Source organism: Loxodonta africana, chromosome 18 (genome assembly GCF_030014295.1).
Source record: "Loxodonta africana isolate mLoxAfr1 chromosome 18, mLoxAfr1.hap2, whole genome shotgun sequence".
NCBI classification, from domain to species: domain Eukaryota; kingdom Metazoa; phylum Chordata; class Mammalia; order Proboscidea; family Elephantidae; genus Loxodonta; species Loxodonta africana.
Window position 1 is genome coordinate 27,880,469 of NC_087359.1, and position 17,431 is coordinate 27,897,899.

The window sequence follows — 17,431 nt, forward strand, 5'->3', positions numbered from 1 at the left end:
GCCTAATGACTGACTGCAGCATTCAGTTTAAACACTTAATTGTCTTGGAAAGATTCAAATTTTAATCCAGTCAGTCTTTGGTGTTGAGTCCAATCACTGCTGTACGTCAAGAGCTTACTAACCACACAGAAGATGCCAATGGAATGGGATCTTAATGTTATGGTACAGTCTGGTTGCTTTGATCTAGTTATTGGAACAGGAAAAGCAGTACTATGTTGAGCACCTACAGTGGGCTAAGTGTTGGGTGCGTTATTTCATTTAATTCTCACCTCACCCTTGTTCAGTTGGAGCATGTACTGATGAGGAAATGGAAACACAGAGAGTTTAAGTTACTTACCTAAGATCACACAGCCAATAAGGGGCAGTCAGGCAGGGCTAACCATTTCTGTTAGGAAAGGTGTTTTACCCGTGGTGTCTGGGGTAAATGTATTTGATTAGTGTCAGTGCTATTGGGGTGAGATGGCATCTCATTGTAGTTTTGATTTGCCTTTCTTTAGTGGCTAATGATCTCGAGCATTTCTTCGTGTATCTGCTAGCCACCTGAATGTCTTTTTTGGTGAAGTGAGGTACATGTATTTGAATTTCACATTGTTGACTTTGCCCTGTTGAAAACAAGTACTTTAGTGCTGTCATTGACTGACCCTATAATCCAAGCAAATTGTCTTAGTCTGTTTTATGAGTATTCTTCTTGGTTGTTGTTTGATCAACTCTGATGGATTGGGTTGGTAATTCCTTTTCATCCTTAGATGAAACTTATTTAGAATAGCTTTTGACTAATGAGGAAAAGTATGTTTTAGCCTGAGGTCTTTTGTTTGGTGCACAGGCTTCTTGTAACTTAGTGACCTGGCTAAGTAAGTTCTGTTTAGAAAAAGCACATTTTTGTTGATTAGAAGGGTAGGTTGTATATTGCAAGCCAAAGACTTCAAATGCAAAATACTCTTTGGACTTAATTCATTTTACTGAATAAAAGATCATATTCTTGATAACCATTTAAAATATGTGGTGCTCCAAAACTTTTTAGCAGGATTGGCATTAAATTTCAGACCCAAATATTTTGGTAAAAAAAGGAAAGAAGAGTGGAATCCAGCGTTAAGCATCTGTCTTCCTCTCTTTTTCTCACTGGCCATTGTACTTTACTTTTCTGTATGAGTTAGATAACACTAACTCATTAACTATCATGGCAAACTAGAAGTCCATTTCTTGCCCACATGTTGTCGTTAGTTGCTGTTGAGTCTTTTCTAACTCATGGCGACCCCGTGTGTGCAGAGTGGAATTGCTCCGTAGAGTTTTCAAGGCTGTGACCTTTTGGAAACAGATCTCCAGGCCCCGTCTTCCAAAGCACCTCTGGGTGTGTTTGAACCACCAGCCTTTAGACTAGTAGTCAAGCACTTAACCATTTGTGCTACCCAGGGACTCCTCTTGCCCACATAACAGTCCAGTATGGGTGTTGTAGAAGGGTGGATAGTCTACTCCACATATTAATTCAGGTGCCCTGGCAGCTTCCATTTTGTGGCTCCACATAGGGCTGAACAGTTTGCCAACCCCTAGGGTATTAGAGTTCTTTGCATCCAGCTGGCAGAAGGGGAAGGAGAAGGCATACCTACTTAAATGCCTGGGCCCAGGTGACACACATCACTTTCACTCACCTTCCACTCCGGAGAGCTAGTTATAGGGGCCCTCCAAAGTATAAGGGGCCCTGGGAAATTTAGTACCTGGGCAGCTTCTGGTGGTGTGGTCATTAAGCGCTCAGCTGCTAATCAAAAGGTCAGTGGTATCTTACCAAAGATGTAAAAGACCTATACAAAGAAAACTACAAAGTACTACTACAAGAAACTAAAAAGGACATGCTTAAGTGGAAAAACATACCTTGCTCATGGATAGGAAGACTTAACATAGTAAAAATGTCTATTCTACCAAAAGCCATCTATACATACAATGTACTTCCGATCCAAATTCCAATGTCATTTTTTAATGTGATGGAGAAACAAATCACCAACTTCAAATGGAAGGGAAAGAAGCCTCGGATAAACAAAGCATTACTGAAAAAGAAGAAGAAAGTGGGAGGCCTCACTCTACCTGATTTCAGAACCTATTATACAGCCACAGTAGTCAAAACAGCCTGGTACTGGTACAAAAACAGACACATAGACCAATGGAACAGAATTGAGAACCCAGATATAAATCCATCCACATATGAGCAGCTGATATTTGACAAAGGCCCAGTGTCAGTTAATTGCGGAAAAGATAGTCTTTTTAACAAATGGTGCTGGCATAACTGGATATCCATTTGCAAAAAAATGAAACAGGACCCATACCTCACACCATGCACAAAAACTAACTCCAAGTGGATCAAAGACCTAAACATAAAGACGAAAACGATAAAGATCATGGAAGAAAAAATAGGGACAACCTTAGGAGCCCTAATAGAAGGCATAAACAGAATAAAAAACGTTACCAAAAATGACAAAGAGAAACCAGATAACTGGGAGCTCCTAAAAATCAAACACCTATGCTCATCTAAAGACTTCACCAAAGAGTAAAAAGACCACCTACAGACTGGGAAAGAATTTTCAGCTATGACATCTTCCACCAGCGCCTGATCTCTAAAATCTATAGGATTCTGTCAAAACTCAACCACAAAAAGACAAACAACCCAATCAAGAAGTGGGCAAAGGATATGAACACGCACTTCACTAAAGAAGATATTCAGGCAGCTAACAGATACATGAGAAAATGCTCTCGATCATTAACCATTAGAGAAATGCAAATTAAAACTACGATGAGATTCCATCTCACTCCAACAAGGCTGACATTAATCCAAAAAACACAAAATAATAAATATTGGAGAGGCTGCGGAGAGATTGGAACTCTTATACACTGCTGGTGGGAGTGTAAAATGGTACAACCACTTTGGAAATCTATCTGGTGTTATCTTAAACAGTTAGAAATAAAACTACCATACAACCCAGAAATCCCACTCCTCGGAATATATCCTAGAGAAATAAGAGCCTTCACACAAACAGATACTGCACACCCATGTTTACTGCAGCTCTGTTTACAATAGCAAAAAGCTGGAAGCAACCAAGGTGTCCATCAACGGATGAATGGTTAAATAAATTGTGGTATATTCACACAATGGAATACTATGCATCGATAAAGAACAGTGACAAATCTGTGAAACACATTTCATAACATGGAGAAACCTGGAAGGCATTATGCTGAGTGAAATTAGTCAGAGGCAAAAGGACAAATATTGTATAAGACCACTATTATAAGATCTTGAGAAATAGTATAAACTGAGAAGAACACATACTTTTGTGGTTATGAGGGGGGAGGGAGGGAGGGTGGGAGAGGGTTTTTTACTGATTAGTTAGTAGATAAGAACTGCTTTAGGTGAAGGGAAGGACAGTACTCAAATACAGGGAAGGTCAGCTCAACTGGACTAGACCAAAAGCAAAGAAGTTTCCGGGATAAACTGAATGCTTCAAAGGTCAGCGGAGCAAGGGCAGGGGTTTGGGGACCATGGTTTAAGGGGACTTCTAAGTCAATTGGCAAAATAATTCTATTATGAAAACATTCTGCATCCCACTTTGAAATGTGGCGTCTGGGGTCTTAAATGCTGCCAAGCAGCCATCTAAGATGCATCAATTGGTCTCAACCCACCTGGATCAAAGGAGAATGAAGAGCACCAAGGTCACACGATAACTAAGAGCCCAAGAGACAGAAAGGGCCACATGAACCAGAGACCTACATCATCCTGAAACCAGAAGAACTAGATGGTGCCCGGCCACAACCGATGACTGCCCTGACAGGGAGCACAACAGAGAACCCCTGAGGGAGCAGGAGATCAGTGGGATGCAGACCCCAAATTCTCACAAAAAGACCATACTTAATGGTCTGAGTGAGACTAGAGGAATCCCAGCGGTCATGGTCCCCAAGCCTTCTGTTGGCCCAGGACAGAAACCATTCCCAAAGACAACTCATCAGACATGAAAGGGACTGGACAATGGGTAGGAGAGAGATGCTGATGAAGAATGAGCTATTTGTATCAGGTGAACACTTGAGACTGTGTTGGCATCTCCTGTCTGGAGGGGGGATGGGAGGATAGAGAGAGTTGGAAGCTGGCAAAATTGTCATGAGAGACTGGAAGGGCTGACTTAGTAGGGGGAGAGCAAGTGGGAGTACGGAGTAAGGTGTATATAAACTTATATGTGACAGTTCAACCTGATTTGTAAACGTTCACTTGAAGCTCAATAAAAGTTAATAAAAAAAAAAAAGGTCAGTGGTTTGAAACCACCAGTCATTCCATGGGAGAAGTATGTGGCAGTCTGCTTCCGTAAAAATTACAGCCTAGGTAAACCCTATGGCGCAGCTCTACTCTTATCGTATGGTGTTGCCATGAGTTGGGATCAACTTGATGGCAGTGGGTTTGGTTTTTTGGGCAGCTTCTTCCCAGCACCAGTTCTACGCTATGGAACCAAACACTATTGAAAAGGATGCCGAAATTTTGGAGGCATAGCTAGCCGCCTCAGCCTCACTTTCATAGTACTTACCAGAACTATAGTTATTTGTTTATTGTCTGTCTTCCCCAGTGCACCATAAGCTTGATGAGCACCTGGGCCCATGCCCGTCTTGTTCATCATTGTATCCTGGCATATACTGGGGACATGGCAAATAACTGTTGGATGAATGGATATGTAGAAGAATGGATGAATGTTTTATCAAAAAGTTTAGGCAGTGAGTCAGTATTGACCCTGTGATACTACTGAGATACCGCAGTGAAGCTGTGTCTTTTAAAGCAGTCCTGGATCCCCGCTTTTAAAAAAAGGTTTAGCCAGAGTTTGATAGGAGTGATCTTTTAGGAAAATGAAAGATCAAATCATTACTTAAAAGTACAGCTTATGAGCTTTTTCTCCGCCCATTGATGTGGAAAATCCAAAATGGCCTATCTCTGACAAGGATTTGAATTTGATGTTTATTGCTTCTACATCGTCTGGCAGCAAGTCAGCTCTCTCACGTAGCGCTCATACAGGGCAGCCCTCCTGAATTCAAAAGGAATAGAAGAACGGTTTCAGCTAAGTGGAGGATTGGAGAGCATTGATGGTGAGTTCTAGATTCCACTCTGCCTCCAGGTTGATGACTTTAAAGCAGTGCGGGGGGTGGGCCTTGATTTCTTTATAAAACAGCTTTGTTAACCTGTTTCTAGGGTGAGTCAAAATAGTCCTTTTTGAAAATAGATTAATTTTAAGAATAAGTTAGCAGGTTTGAATAATTTTTTGTGTATCTAATCCTATTTAGTTGGTTTTTATAGAAAATGTGATGATGCAATTCTTGAGGGCAGCAAGTTATAACCTTTAAAAAAAATTGCTGGTTACAGGATTTAGAGGCTATAAAGCCAGCATGTGACAATGACCTCTAATACAGAGGCCCAGCCCCTTGACTGATCCTCCATACTTTGTGCCCTAAGTAGAATCTGTGAGCTCCATGAACCAGTCAGGCAGGTGCTCAAGGATTGTTGTAAGGGATCATGTGTATTTAAACCTGAGTCATGTGACTTCTCGATGATGAGTCCAAGGAGTCCTTGCATCCTGGACTGAGAGTCTGGTTCTTTTTCTGGCTCCGTAAACAATTCAAGCAGTTTTTCTTTGATGTGACTTGACATGGCGAGGAAAGGGGAGGAGAAAAATTAAGCTTTCTATGTTTTATCAGGGCAATTTCACTACTGTGTCCACACTGCAGACATTTGTATTATAAATGACACTGCAGCAGTGATGAGTACGTGGGCAGGTAAACCAAAAAGACCAATTTGCACCCAAATAATAGCTATTCTCAGTGACTGGCATGTGATTGTTTATACCTAATGGTTTAATGGTACTCCACCAACTCCTGTTCTGCACCCAGCTGATCAGCGTTGTACTACCTTGAATATAAGTAGCAAAGGCCTCTGTGCAGCTAAGAGCTATAACAAAGTCTATAGAAGAACCTCTCAGGAGCTCCTCTAAAGCCTGTGAGGTGAAATGAGTTCCTTTATGTGGTGTTTTGCCTTAGTTCTTTGGAAAAACAGCTTGAGAGATTTTTCCCATAAGCCCTAAGGAGTTACCTTTGCCCTAGTTTTCTACCCCAGAGCATGTGTTATTTTTGTCCAGGTTGATTGACATTCCCTGGGTAAGCTGTAAACAACTTGGGGTTTGGTACTTTTTGTTTGGTCCTGGACTGCAGCCTGGCCTGTGATTAGTATGTACCTTGTAGGAATTGGTCAATAGACTATACAAATAAAGCGTCTGTAGCATACTATGCAAATGACGTGTCTGTGGCCTACTGGGCGGGATTGGTCAGTTTGTGGCCCTGGTGAGAGGGCCATGCCTTGAAATTGAGGAGAGTTTGTGTATCCATGCAACCAACCCCACAGAGGTTTTTTGGACAAGTAGGAAGAAGCAGAAAGGAGGAAAGAGAAGAAGCAGAGAGAGATGAGGCAAGGGACCTCCTGAAAGAGCTGTAACGTGGCTCAAGGGCTGTGACACTGAAGACAGAGACAGGCCTGGAAGGGACCCTGCAGCAGAGTCAGCAGTGACAGGCCCAGAAGGAGCCCTGCAGCAGAGCTATCGGCAGCAGGCCAAAGGCAGAGAGGCCTGTACTCAGGGGGCTGAGAGGAGTCCTCTCCTCAGGGGGACAAGAAGAAGACTGTCCTGAGAGGGCCAAGAGGAGTCTGTCCCCAGGGGTGCCGAGAGGAGCCTGTCCTCAGGGGGCTGAGAGGAGGCTTGCATGGCCAAGAGGAGCTGAGAGAACCATCGTGCACTGAAGAAGGGAGAATGCCTACATGCTTCCTGGTCCTGATCCCAAGTTGAAGCCTGTTACTTCTTTAGTAAACCACTTAACTGTAAGTATGGTCTGTGAGTACTGTGTGGCTATTGCAACTGATTATTGAATCCAGAAGAGAATTAGAGAGTGCCTTGGGAAGGATGGCTGGTGTCAGAATTGGTAAAAAGGTTGGAGGTTGGAGGTTGGAGGTATGGTTGACCACCTCATGGGAATCAGCTCTGAGCTGATCCTGGTCATTATTCCCCCTGAAGTTAGACAGGTTCTGATGCCACTACTACCAACATTTCACAGCCTATTTGTTCTTAATTCATGGAGTTCGTAGCTGATGAGAACCAGCAAATAGGAGAAAGGTTACTACAGGCATCCAGCATGACGTGGCATACGAAAGCAAGGGGGGACACCAAAAGAGGAGAAGCTAATGTAACTTAAGGCATGGCAGTCTGGGTAAGTTAGCTTAAGGTGGTTAGCTTCCTGTGTGCTGCAGAGCCCAAGGGCATCATTGTGAGCGACGCCCCTGGGAAGTAACCTTCCAGTGTTTTTATTTGCATGGCTGGCTAGATGCCCTGAGCTGGAGACCTGGGAGGAGGAGTGGGTTTGGGCATGGGGAGAATGAGGTATATTGCACTGGAAGTGCTTTTTTAAATTTTTTATTGTGCTTTAAGTGAAAGTTTACAAACCAAGTGAATCTCTCATACAAAAACTTACATACACCTTGCTGTATATACTCCTAGTTGCTCTCCCTTTAATGAGACAGCACATGCCTTCCCTCTACTCTCTATTTTTGTGTCCATTTGGCCAGCTTCTGACCCCCTCTGCCCTGTCATCTGTTCTCCAGACAGGATCTGCCCACGTAGTCTTCTGTGTCTACTTGATCCGAGAAGCTCACTCTTCACCAGTGTCATTTTCTATCTCATAGTCCAGTCCAATCCCTGTCTGAAGAGTTGGCTTTGGGAATGGTTCCTGTCTTGGACTAACAGAAGGTCTGGGGACCGTGACATCCGGGGTCCTTCTAGTCTCAGTCAGACCATTAAGTCCGGTCTTTTTATGAGAATTTGAGGTCTGCATCCCACTGCTCTCCCGCTCCCTCAGTGGTTCTCTGTTGTGTTCCCTGTCAGGGCAGTCATCGGTTGTAGCTGGGCACCATCTAGTTCTTCTGGTCTCAGGCTGATGTAGTCTCTGGTTTATGTGGCCCTTTTTGTTTCTTGGGCTCGTAATTATGAGGTGCTTATTTTTGCAGCACATTCTTAAGCAAGTTGGATGGTCCTTCTCCAGAAATGTGCTTGTCACTTGACCAAGAGTATACTGAATTCAGTGCTGTTCTTGCATACCAACTTTCCACATGTTTATAATGAAAAGCTTCCTGAAGATTTCATAAGGTTCTTGGATTTATGTTTGAGCCTGTGACTGAGATACAGTTTTGAATTATATTCATAAGTAAAGTCTTGATCTCAGACTCATAAACCATCAGCATAACAGAGCATTAGGATGTTGGTTTCTGGAGTAATGATTTGTCTCTTTTAAAAAGACATGGCCTAGAAGGTTGGCTAATATTGCATTTACACCGTCGCAAGGGCTAATAGAAATGGGTTTTGGAGAGCCTTTTTTCTTTAGGTCATGCCACATTTAAATATTTAATAAGAGGGTTTTTTTTTTTTTTTTAAATAATTAGATTCCCTGAATATGAAGTTTAGTTTTGACAGCTAAAAGAATAATTTTGTAGGGAGAACATTCTGTCAATTTTGAGAAGACGCTCTTCCTGGTAAATTTAATCTCAACCCCATGAAATTCTTTTAAGAAATCAGAGAGGGAGAAGACAGCCTTATCCCATACAGCCAAAAGAGGCTTGGCTTGCTTTCTCTTGGTCTGTTATAACCCTTCATACAATGAGTGCAAGAATATAAAAGCATTTTTGTCTACATTATACTTATAACATCCTGCCACTGTATTTGGCGGCTTGAGTTTTTACATGTGGCTTTTATAAACATGGCTGCTTCTCAGCATCCCTTGTTGGTAGAAAAGTTTATCAGGTACAGTGTTTCAGTGCAGGTGCCCCATGCTTTGAAGTTGGTTGGAAAAGTAGCTGCGTGGGAAATGCTTCCTGAATTCCTTAGGAATAATGTTAGGAGCGGTGGTTAGGGAGTCAGGTAATCCCACAATGATTTTTTTTTTTCACTTTTATTTTTTTAACTATTTATTGTAGAAAATTTCAAGTATACACAAAATTAGAATAATGTAATGAACCCCCATGTACTCAACATCAGCTTTAACAATTACCAACATTTTACCAATTTTCCGCTCAACTCAGTAACTTACAACATGGCTGAACTATAGTTCTGGTTCACCTATGTGTGACTGCAGTTTATAGCACTGTCTGGGAATTCTGGCCAGGTATTCCAGGACCATGCCTCCTTGGTTTTGTTCCAAGCGTCATCTGTGGAGTAAGAAGAGAGGCTGTGGGCATTGTATTATTGTTGTTGTTAGGTGCCGTTGAGTTGGTTCAGACTCAGCGACTCCATAGGACAGAGCAGAACTGCCGCATAGGGTTTCCAAGGAGTGGCTGGTGGATTCAAACTGCCGATCTTTTGGTTAGCAACCCAGCTCTTAACCATTGTGCCACCAGGGCTCCAGTTTCTCAGATTGTGTTTTGCTGAAGAGTAAGGCATTGATAACTATGAAAAAAATCAATGCTAGAAATATTTTCACCTGTGAAATGAAATACATGAAAGACTTCTTATTGTGTAATAATTAGCCTTTAAGAATAGGTTTGCAGAAAGGGCCACATAAATCAGAGACTACATCAGCCTGAGACCAGAAGAACTGAATGGTGCCCGACTACCACTGATGACTGCCCTGATGGGGAACACAACACAGAAATCCCTGATAGAGCAGGAGAACAGTGGGATGCAGGCCTCAAATTCTAGTAAAAAGACCAGAGTTAATGGTCTGACTGAGACTAGAGGGACCTCGGAGGTCATGGTCCCCGGACCTTCTATTAGCTCAAGACTGGAACCATTCCCAAAGCCAACTGTTCAGATAGGGTTTGGACTGGACTGTAAGACAGAAAAGGATACTGGTGAGGAGTGAGCTTCTTGACACAAGTAGACACATGAGACTGTGGGCAGTTCTTATCTAGAGGCAAGATGAGACAGCAGAGGGAGACAGGAGCTGGTTAAATGGTCACAGGGAATACAGGGTGGAAAGGAGGAGTGTGCTGTCTCATTAAGGGGGAGAGCAGCTAAAGGAGTACATAAAAAAAAAAAGGAGTACATAGTAAGGTATATATAAGTCTCTGTATGAGAGACTGACTTGATTTGTAAACTTTCACTTAAAGCATTAAAAAAAAAAAGAGTAGGTTTTCTGTATCTCCAAACAAAAGCAGTTTACAAGCAAAGTGACCCAGGGGCTATTGTTAACCCACTGTTTCATTCTGTTGCTTCTTTCAGTGGTTCCAAAATGAGAAAACACTGTCCACTGGAATACAAGAAGAAAATATTAAAGTTTCCACTTGTATTTCTTTTTCTTCTTTCTGTGTTGGAAAGCAAATAAGCCTTGCTAATATTTAATTTAACATATAGATGACATATATTGCCCTTTGGCCAAAAACCTTGGAAATTATCAGCAAGACTATTTGAAATATGCATTTACATCCATCATCATTAACGATGAGCCTCACCCTAAGTATATATTGTGCCTTGAGGTGTTTGCTGAAGATAGCACGAAACCATCAAAATCAAAAAACTACAAATTAGCAGAAAGGCTAATCATTTTATCTTTAGCTCTCTTTATTTCTGTTTTTGTTTTTTATGAAAGTGGTACTTTATTAGCACATGTATGTAATTTGTAAGTATATTGTGAGTACATACTCAAATGTTTAACTGATAGGATATGTGATCTAAAAGATTTGGAGGTCATTTATTTGCTGACCTATTTATCTTCTTATAATTTCAACACTTGTTAATATGGTTTAATGTTTATTGTGTATTAACATAAATCAGACCTTGATTATCTTAGTGGTTCATTTGAGAACATTTTATTTTTCTGATTCAAGTCTTCATGATCTCCTATCTCTACTACTGTCTGCTAATGCATTATAATTCAAAAAGTGTTGGATGGTCACCTGAGTTTGGGAGATGCTGCTCTGAAGGGTGGAAAAGCTGGAATAAAGGCTGTAGCCCTGGCTCCAGTGCTTCTGTGACACTGCCATGAAGGTGATCTTGAAGCAGGAGCTGGAGGATGTGAACAGTATTGATGCTTGTGCTTCCCTCCCCTAATGGCCTTTTTTTTAATTAAATGTTCTTGATTGTGTCTTTGAGCAGCTTTGATTTTCAATGCTGGCCATCTGCCCTGAGGCTGTCATTCAGAGTATGAATTCTGTTTGTCTGTAGGGCTGTCTTAATGGGTAAAATCCAATTTGAATCTAAAGGTCTGTGGTTTAGTGGAGGCTTCCTGCCACATTCTAGACTCCATGATCTATGTTACTGTGTTTTAACTGATGACTCCAGTTCTAAACCATTAATACATCAAAAAAAGGTTTAAGCCTGGCAAAGACAAAATCCTGCTTATGTTTTAGTTTGGGGGACAAAAGAAGAGTAATCATATTTTTGTGGGCTTCAGAGATGCTTTTCAGCGGCAGTGGCCTCAGGTCCTGGCTCTGCTGTTAGGTTTTGGATTCGCTCCTTCCTTGATAGACTAGATGAAGGAATGATACAGGGGATCTGAATGACAGGCAGCCTGAAATGCCAGCTGATGTCAGCCCAGGCACCCAGTGCACTGAAGATACAGAAATTCTAGTCGTTTCCTCAGGCCAGAGGGCTGGAGCTGTTCTCTGCTGAGCTCAGCATTAAGGTGACAGAGAAAGCATTGGCCTTGAACTCCTAACTGGCACTGCACTGAAAGTGAGCACAATAATAGTTTTTCCAGACTTTAGTATTTTGCAGAAGATTAATTGTAGCATTTAATCATTCCAGGCATTCAGTGGGCCTCTTTATAGATTGTGGTTGGTACTTATAGCCAGACATAGCCTCTGAACCCAGCAGAGAATTGAAGAGAAACCCCTGACCTTTTACAGACAGGATCATAGCACCAGTCTGTGGCTCAGGCAGCTGCAGCCTGTCAGACTGTGGTCATTGTCCCCTAGCACCATGAACTGTCTCCATTTAAACAGTTCCAGCCTCAGGAGGAAACGAGGCTTGTCTGCGTCACTTGAGTGTGGGTTGAGACCATATCTGAGTTTTTTTAGTTATGCTGTTGAAATGGAATGAGTTGTTAACTATATGCTGTATCTTTTTACACCCACTCCTGTGTCCCACAACAAAAAAAGAGAAATGTCTTACTTGATAAGAAATTCTGGGTTAACGATTTTAAAAAGCCTCCATCTGCCCTGCTTGGGCAAGTGTTCCAGAGCTCTTTATCTCTACCGATAAGTGATAAGTGCCTGGAGGCACCCCACTCTAGCAGTAAACTTCGGCTGGAAGGCACTCAGCTGTCCTGTGCTGTGGGTCCGCAAGCCTAGCTCCGTGGATAAGTGCCCTGAGGCACCCCACTCCACCGGGAAGCCTGCTGGCAACAGGCACTCAGCTCTCTCGCCTCATGAGTCGGCTTTAGCACTGCCTTGCACTGGTCTCCTAGTTCTGCTGCGGCTGCTTCTCTGCTGCTGCCGTTTTTCTGCTGCTGCTTCTTGCCGTCTGCACCGCCTCTGCTGTGTCCAGTGTAACAGCTCTCCTCACTTCCTTCTGAGTCCTCACCCAAGTTGTTTTTGATGTCCATGGTTCTTCCAACAGTCTCTTCAAGGCAATCGTAAAACTCTTCCAGCTTCTATCCATTCACAGTTTCAAAACCGCTTCCACATTTTAGGTATTTGTTAGAGCAGTATCAGATTCTTAGTTATCTTGTGCAGCTGTAAGAGAAATACCACAAGTGGATGCTTTAACAAAGAGAAATTTATCCTCTCACAGTCTAGTAGGCTAGAAGTCTGAATTCAGGATGACAGCTCCAGGGGAAGGCTCTCTCTCTTTCGGCACCGGAGGAAGTTCCTTGCCATCAGTCTTCCCCTGGTCTACGAGCTTCTCCTCAGGTCCAAAGGATGTGCTCTGCTCTTGGTGTTGTTTTCTTGGTGGTATGATGTCCCCGTGTCTCTCTGCTTACGTCTCAAAAGAGATTGACTTAAGATACAACCTAATCTCATAGATCGAGTCCTCCCTCGTTAACGAGACTGCTGCTAATCCCACCTCATTAACGTTGTAGAGGTAGGATTTACAACACATAGGAAAATCACATCAGATGACAAAATGGTGGACAATCACAGGCTGTGAGGGGCACATCAGCCTGTACTTAAACCTGTTGCCATCGAGTCAATTCCAACTCATAGCAACCCTATAGGACAGAGTAGAACTGCCCCATAGGATTTCCAAGGCGGTAAATCTTTTCGTGGAAGCAGACTGCCACATCTTTCTCCCATGGAGTGGCTGGTGGGTTTGAACTGCTGACCTTTCAGTTAGCAGCCAAGCACCTAACAACTGCACCACCAGGGCTCCAGCCTGTACTTAGTGCTTCATATACAGATTTTTTTTTTAAGGCATAACAACAATTACCCTGCCAGCCTCACTGAGTTTTTGTGAATCTCAAATGATATGATGGCAAAGGATTTTATGATTTGAAAACACATTCCAATATGAAATATTAGCATTAAGAATGTGCTACGTATACCACATCCTAGTGGGTACTACCTACCCCCCCCCTTTTTTTTTTTAATTCTCCGTTCTTGCCTCCCCCACCCCTTGGTAACCACTAATCTTCTTTTGACTCAATGGGTTTACCTACTGTAGATCTGTCTTATAAGTGGGATCATACAATAATTGTCCTTTTCTTTCTTGTTTGTTTCAGTATATTTTCCAGGTTCATCCATGTGGTAACGTGTCAGAACTTCATTTCACTTTATAGCTGAACATACCCCATTGTATGAATAGACCACTTTTTGTTTATCCATTCATCTTCTGATGGGCCCTTGTACATATTATTGTACATACAGAGTTTATTGAATCCTCACAGCCACTCTCCAAATTAGGTTTCATTCTTGTGTTCAGTCAACAAACATTTGTTACAATTGTGATCGACAGACACAATCCCTGCTCCTCTGGAGGTTGTAGCTCAGTTAAGTAAGCCAGACATTGTAGCATCCAGTGATACTAGAATAGTAACAGAGAGCCTAGGTGATCAGGGAAGCTTTCTGGAAGGATTGTCATCTTTGCCACGACCTAACCAGGCCAGGTGAGATTAGGAGCCTGGGCCTCAGAGTCAGGTGGACTTGGTTTAAGTCTCAGGTTTGCCACTCCCTAGACTTTGGGCAGCAAATCACTTAACCCCTCTCACAACTTCGCTTGCCTGTAAAATCAAACGCTCGCTATTCACTGCTCTGGAGTCCCTGGGTGATGTAAATAGTTGACGCACTTTACTGCTAACTGAAAGGTTGGACTTTGAATCCACCCATCGGTGCCTCAGAGGAAAGCCCCTGTGATCTACTTCCGAAAAATCAGCAATTTGAAAACCCTATGGATTACAGTTCTACTCTGGCACACACGGGCGTGTCAGAATTGACAGCAACTGGAATTTTTATTATTATGAATAATAATATTAGTATTTTTTAAAATATTTGTGTTTTTTGGTGTTTAGGTTCTCATTCAACAGTTTAGGTTCCCATCCAACAGTTTCTGCACATATTGTTCAGTGACATTGAGTACATTCTTCCCAACACGTGAACATTCTTAGTAGTTCTCTTCTGGTTGTTCCGTTTCTTTGAATCAAGTTTCCCTGCCCCCTTGTTAATATTAGTATTTTAAAAATCATACACTTAAGATCTGTGCATTTTACGGCATCCAAATTATATCTCCTTAAAGTACTATTACCAAAGACAAAAAAAAAAACCCATTGCCATCGAGTCAATTTCGACTCATAGCAACCCTATAGGACAGAATAGAACTGCCCCGTAGAGTTTCCAAGGAGCGCCTGGTGGATTCAAACTGCCGTCCTTTTGGTTAGCAGCTGTAGCACTTAACCACTACGCCACCAGGGTTTCCAAAGTACTATCAGCATGGAGAAAAATCATGATGGCTTGAGCATAGATTGCGAGGTGGGGACTAGGGAGGCACGAGGCTTAGAGGTGAACCATGCCAGACCTCTTACAGAGGCTTAGAGGTGAGCCATGTCCTATCTTTTACTGGTGAGAAAACCAAGGGTTGAGGAACAAACATCTTGTTCAACTTGGCAGTTAGTAAGTGGGGAAGCCAGAATTGGAACCCAAGTCTGTCAGACTCTGAGCAGTTCTGCTAACGTGTATGTGCATTGGTTTCAACACACGTTTTGACCAGCAGGCTTTCATGCAATCAAATAGGATCAAGGGTGGTGTCTCACTTAAACTAACAAATGATCATTTGAAACAGACGTGCAATTTAAATCCTGATTCCTGGGTTGTATTTATTCGTTTTTTGGCAGCTGTGAGCTTTAGCCTCTGATAGATCTTTAAGACGAAGAAAAGAAAATGATAGAGCAGGAAGGAGGAAATCTGAGGATAAAAGGGGAAGGGAAACCACAAGTGCCTTTGTGTTGCCACAGCAGCTGGTGATTCTGACAAAGTGGGGGGAGGGAGAAGAAGGGTTGAGCCAGCCCCCAACCCGGAGAAGGCAGTATGGGTGAGGCAGTGGAGGTTCAGTGGTAGAATTCTCACCTTCTATGCCTGAGACCTGGGTTTAGTTCCTTGCCAGCGCACCTCAGCACAGGTACCACCCGTCTGTCAGGGGAGGCTTGTGTGTTACTGTGGTGCTGAAGAGGTTTCAGCAGAGCTTCCATACTAAGAAAGACTAGGAATGGTGACCTACTTCTGAAAATCAGTCAGTGAAAACCCTATGGATCGCAGCGGTTCATTTGCAACCCATTATGGGGATGGTGCCGGACAGGGCAGTGTTTCGTTCCATTGTACAAGGGGTTTCCATGAGTTAGGGGCCAACTCAACAGCAGCTAACAACAACAGGGCTTGCCTAAGGCAGGGTGTTTCCTAGATTCTCTTCTTAGGCTAACAGTAAGTCCCCTACCCCTAGCCTCTCACCTCTGCCTCCTGTAGCAGGGCAGGTAGGGTTTTGTGATTTGTTACTATGTAGGACCTGAAGCTCACTTCAGTCCTTTGGGTTCCTCCGAATCAGGTTGTTTTAGTACCCCTGGTATTTGGCAAGTGGTGGAAAGTGACCTGTATCTGTCAGAGCTGTCGGCAACGAAGGACAACCGCAGGCTCATCTTAGATCTTTGGTGTCGAGGGCACAGGTGCAGCCCAGCAAGAATTTTCTGGGGCTGGCTCTTCAGCTGAGGCGGATGTTCAGGCTGCTGGGATTGAGAGCCTGGTTCTGTGGCTAGAAGCAAATCTCGGAAGTACCGTGGGAATGGTGGTTCTTGTTAACCACATGCATGAATTTTACTAGGAGCAATAATTGAGGCAGCAGGTTGTTAGACTCATCCCCAAGTCTGTCTGTCCTAGGAACAGATAAGCTGATACAATGGTTTTATCCAACACGTGCCCGTGTGTCTTACCTTGTTTGCTCGTCATCTAAAAACCAAAGAAATAAACTAAAAACAATGTAAACTTTTTACAAATTTTGAGTATGTTTTAACGTTCTTTTAGGACTATAAGAGTTCAAGAAAACTGTAGTCTTTTTTCTAGATTACTTTTATTCTTAATGCTTAGATTTTAATATTGCTTGTTAACTTTTTAAAAGGGTTTTGAATTTCTAAAATAGAATGTTTTATCTAGAGATGATTTTGATTATCTTAAATCTTGTTTAATTATGTAAAGCAGTTGGTAAAACAGCACAAACTGCCATATATTGACTAACATGCCTGTTATTAAGACTTCATGTGTTGGAGGTATTGGCAAGAGGACGGAGGCATGATTTTGACTATTCTGGTTGAGCCATGTGTCTGGGTCTGAAAAATTAGAAACCAAGAATGTTATATTTTCTTGGGCCTGCACGAATATGGTGCCCTGTACCCCATTGCTGTCAAGTCGATTCCAACTCATAGCGACCCTATAGGACAAAGAAAAGCTGCCCTGTAGGGTTTCCAAGGCTATAATCTTTACGGAAGTAGACTGCCACATCTTTCTCCTGAGGAGCGGCTGGTAGCTTCAAACCACTAAGATTTTGGTTAACAGCCAAGGGCTAAATCACTGTGCCACCAGGACTCCTTAATAATGGTGCCATTGCCCACCTATAAAGTTGGGATTGACTCAGTGGCACCCAACAACAACAACAGCAGCTACCTATAAGGAACCCTGGTGGCACAGTGGCTAAGTGCTCAGCTGCTAACCGAAAGGTCAGTGGTTTGAACCTGCGCATCGACTCTGCAGGAGAAAGACCTGGTGATCTGCTCCCATAAAGATTACAGTCTAGAAAATCCAATGGGGCAGTTCTGCTCTGTCACATGGAGATGCTGCAAGTCGAAAATCAACTCAATGGCACCTGACAGCAACAACAGGAGAAAAACATGTGTAATAAACCAGTAATACAGATCAACAATGATTTTGAAGGAAAAAAAGAACTTTTTATTTAGGGTAATGGACATTATCATCCCT

At 42.7% G+C, this 17,431-nt stretch overlaps 1 protein-coding gene across 5 annotated transcripts in view; it reads left to right on the forward strand.

The window, feature by feature from the left end:
* The window catches only part of TEX2 (testis expressed 2), a 126,561-nt gene that overhangs the window by 61,773 nt on the left and 47,357 nt on the right, over positions 1–17,431 (forward strand). The gene's annotated exons all lie outside the window — the stretch shown is intronic.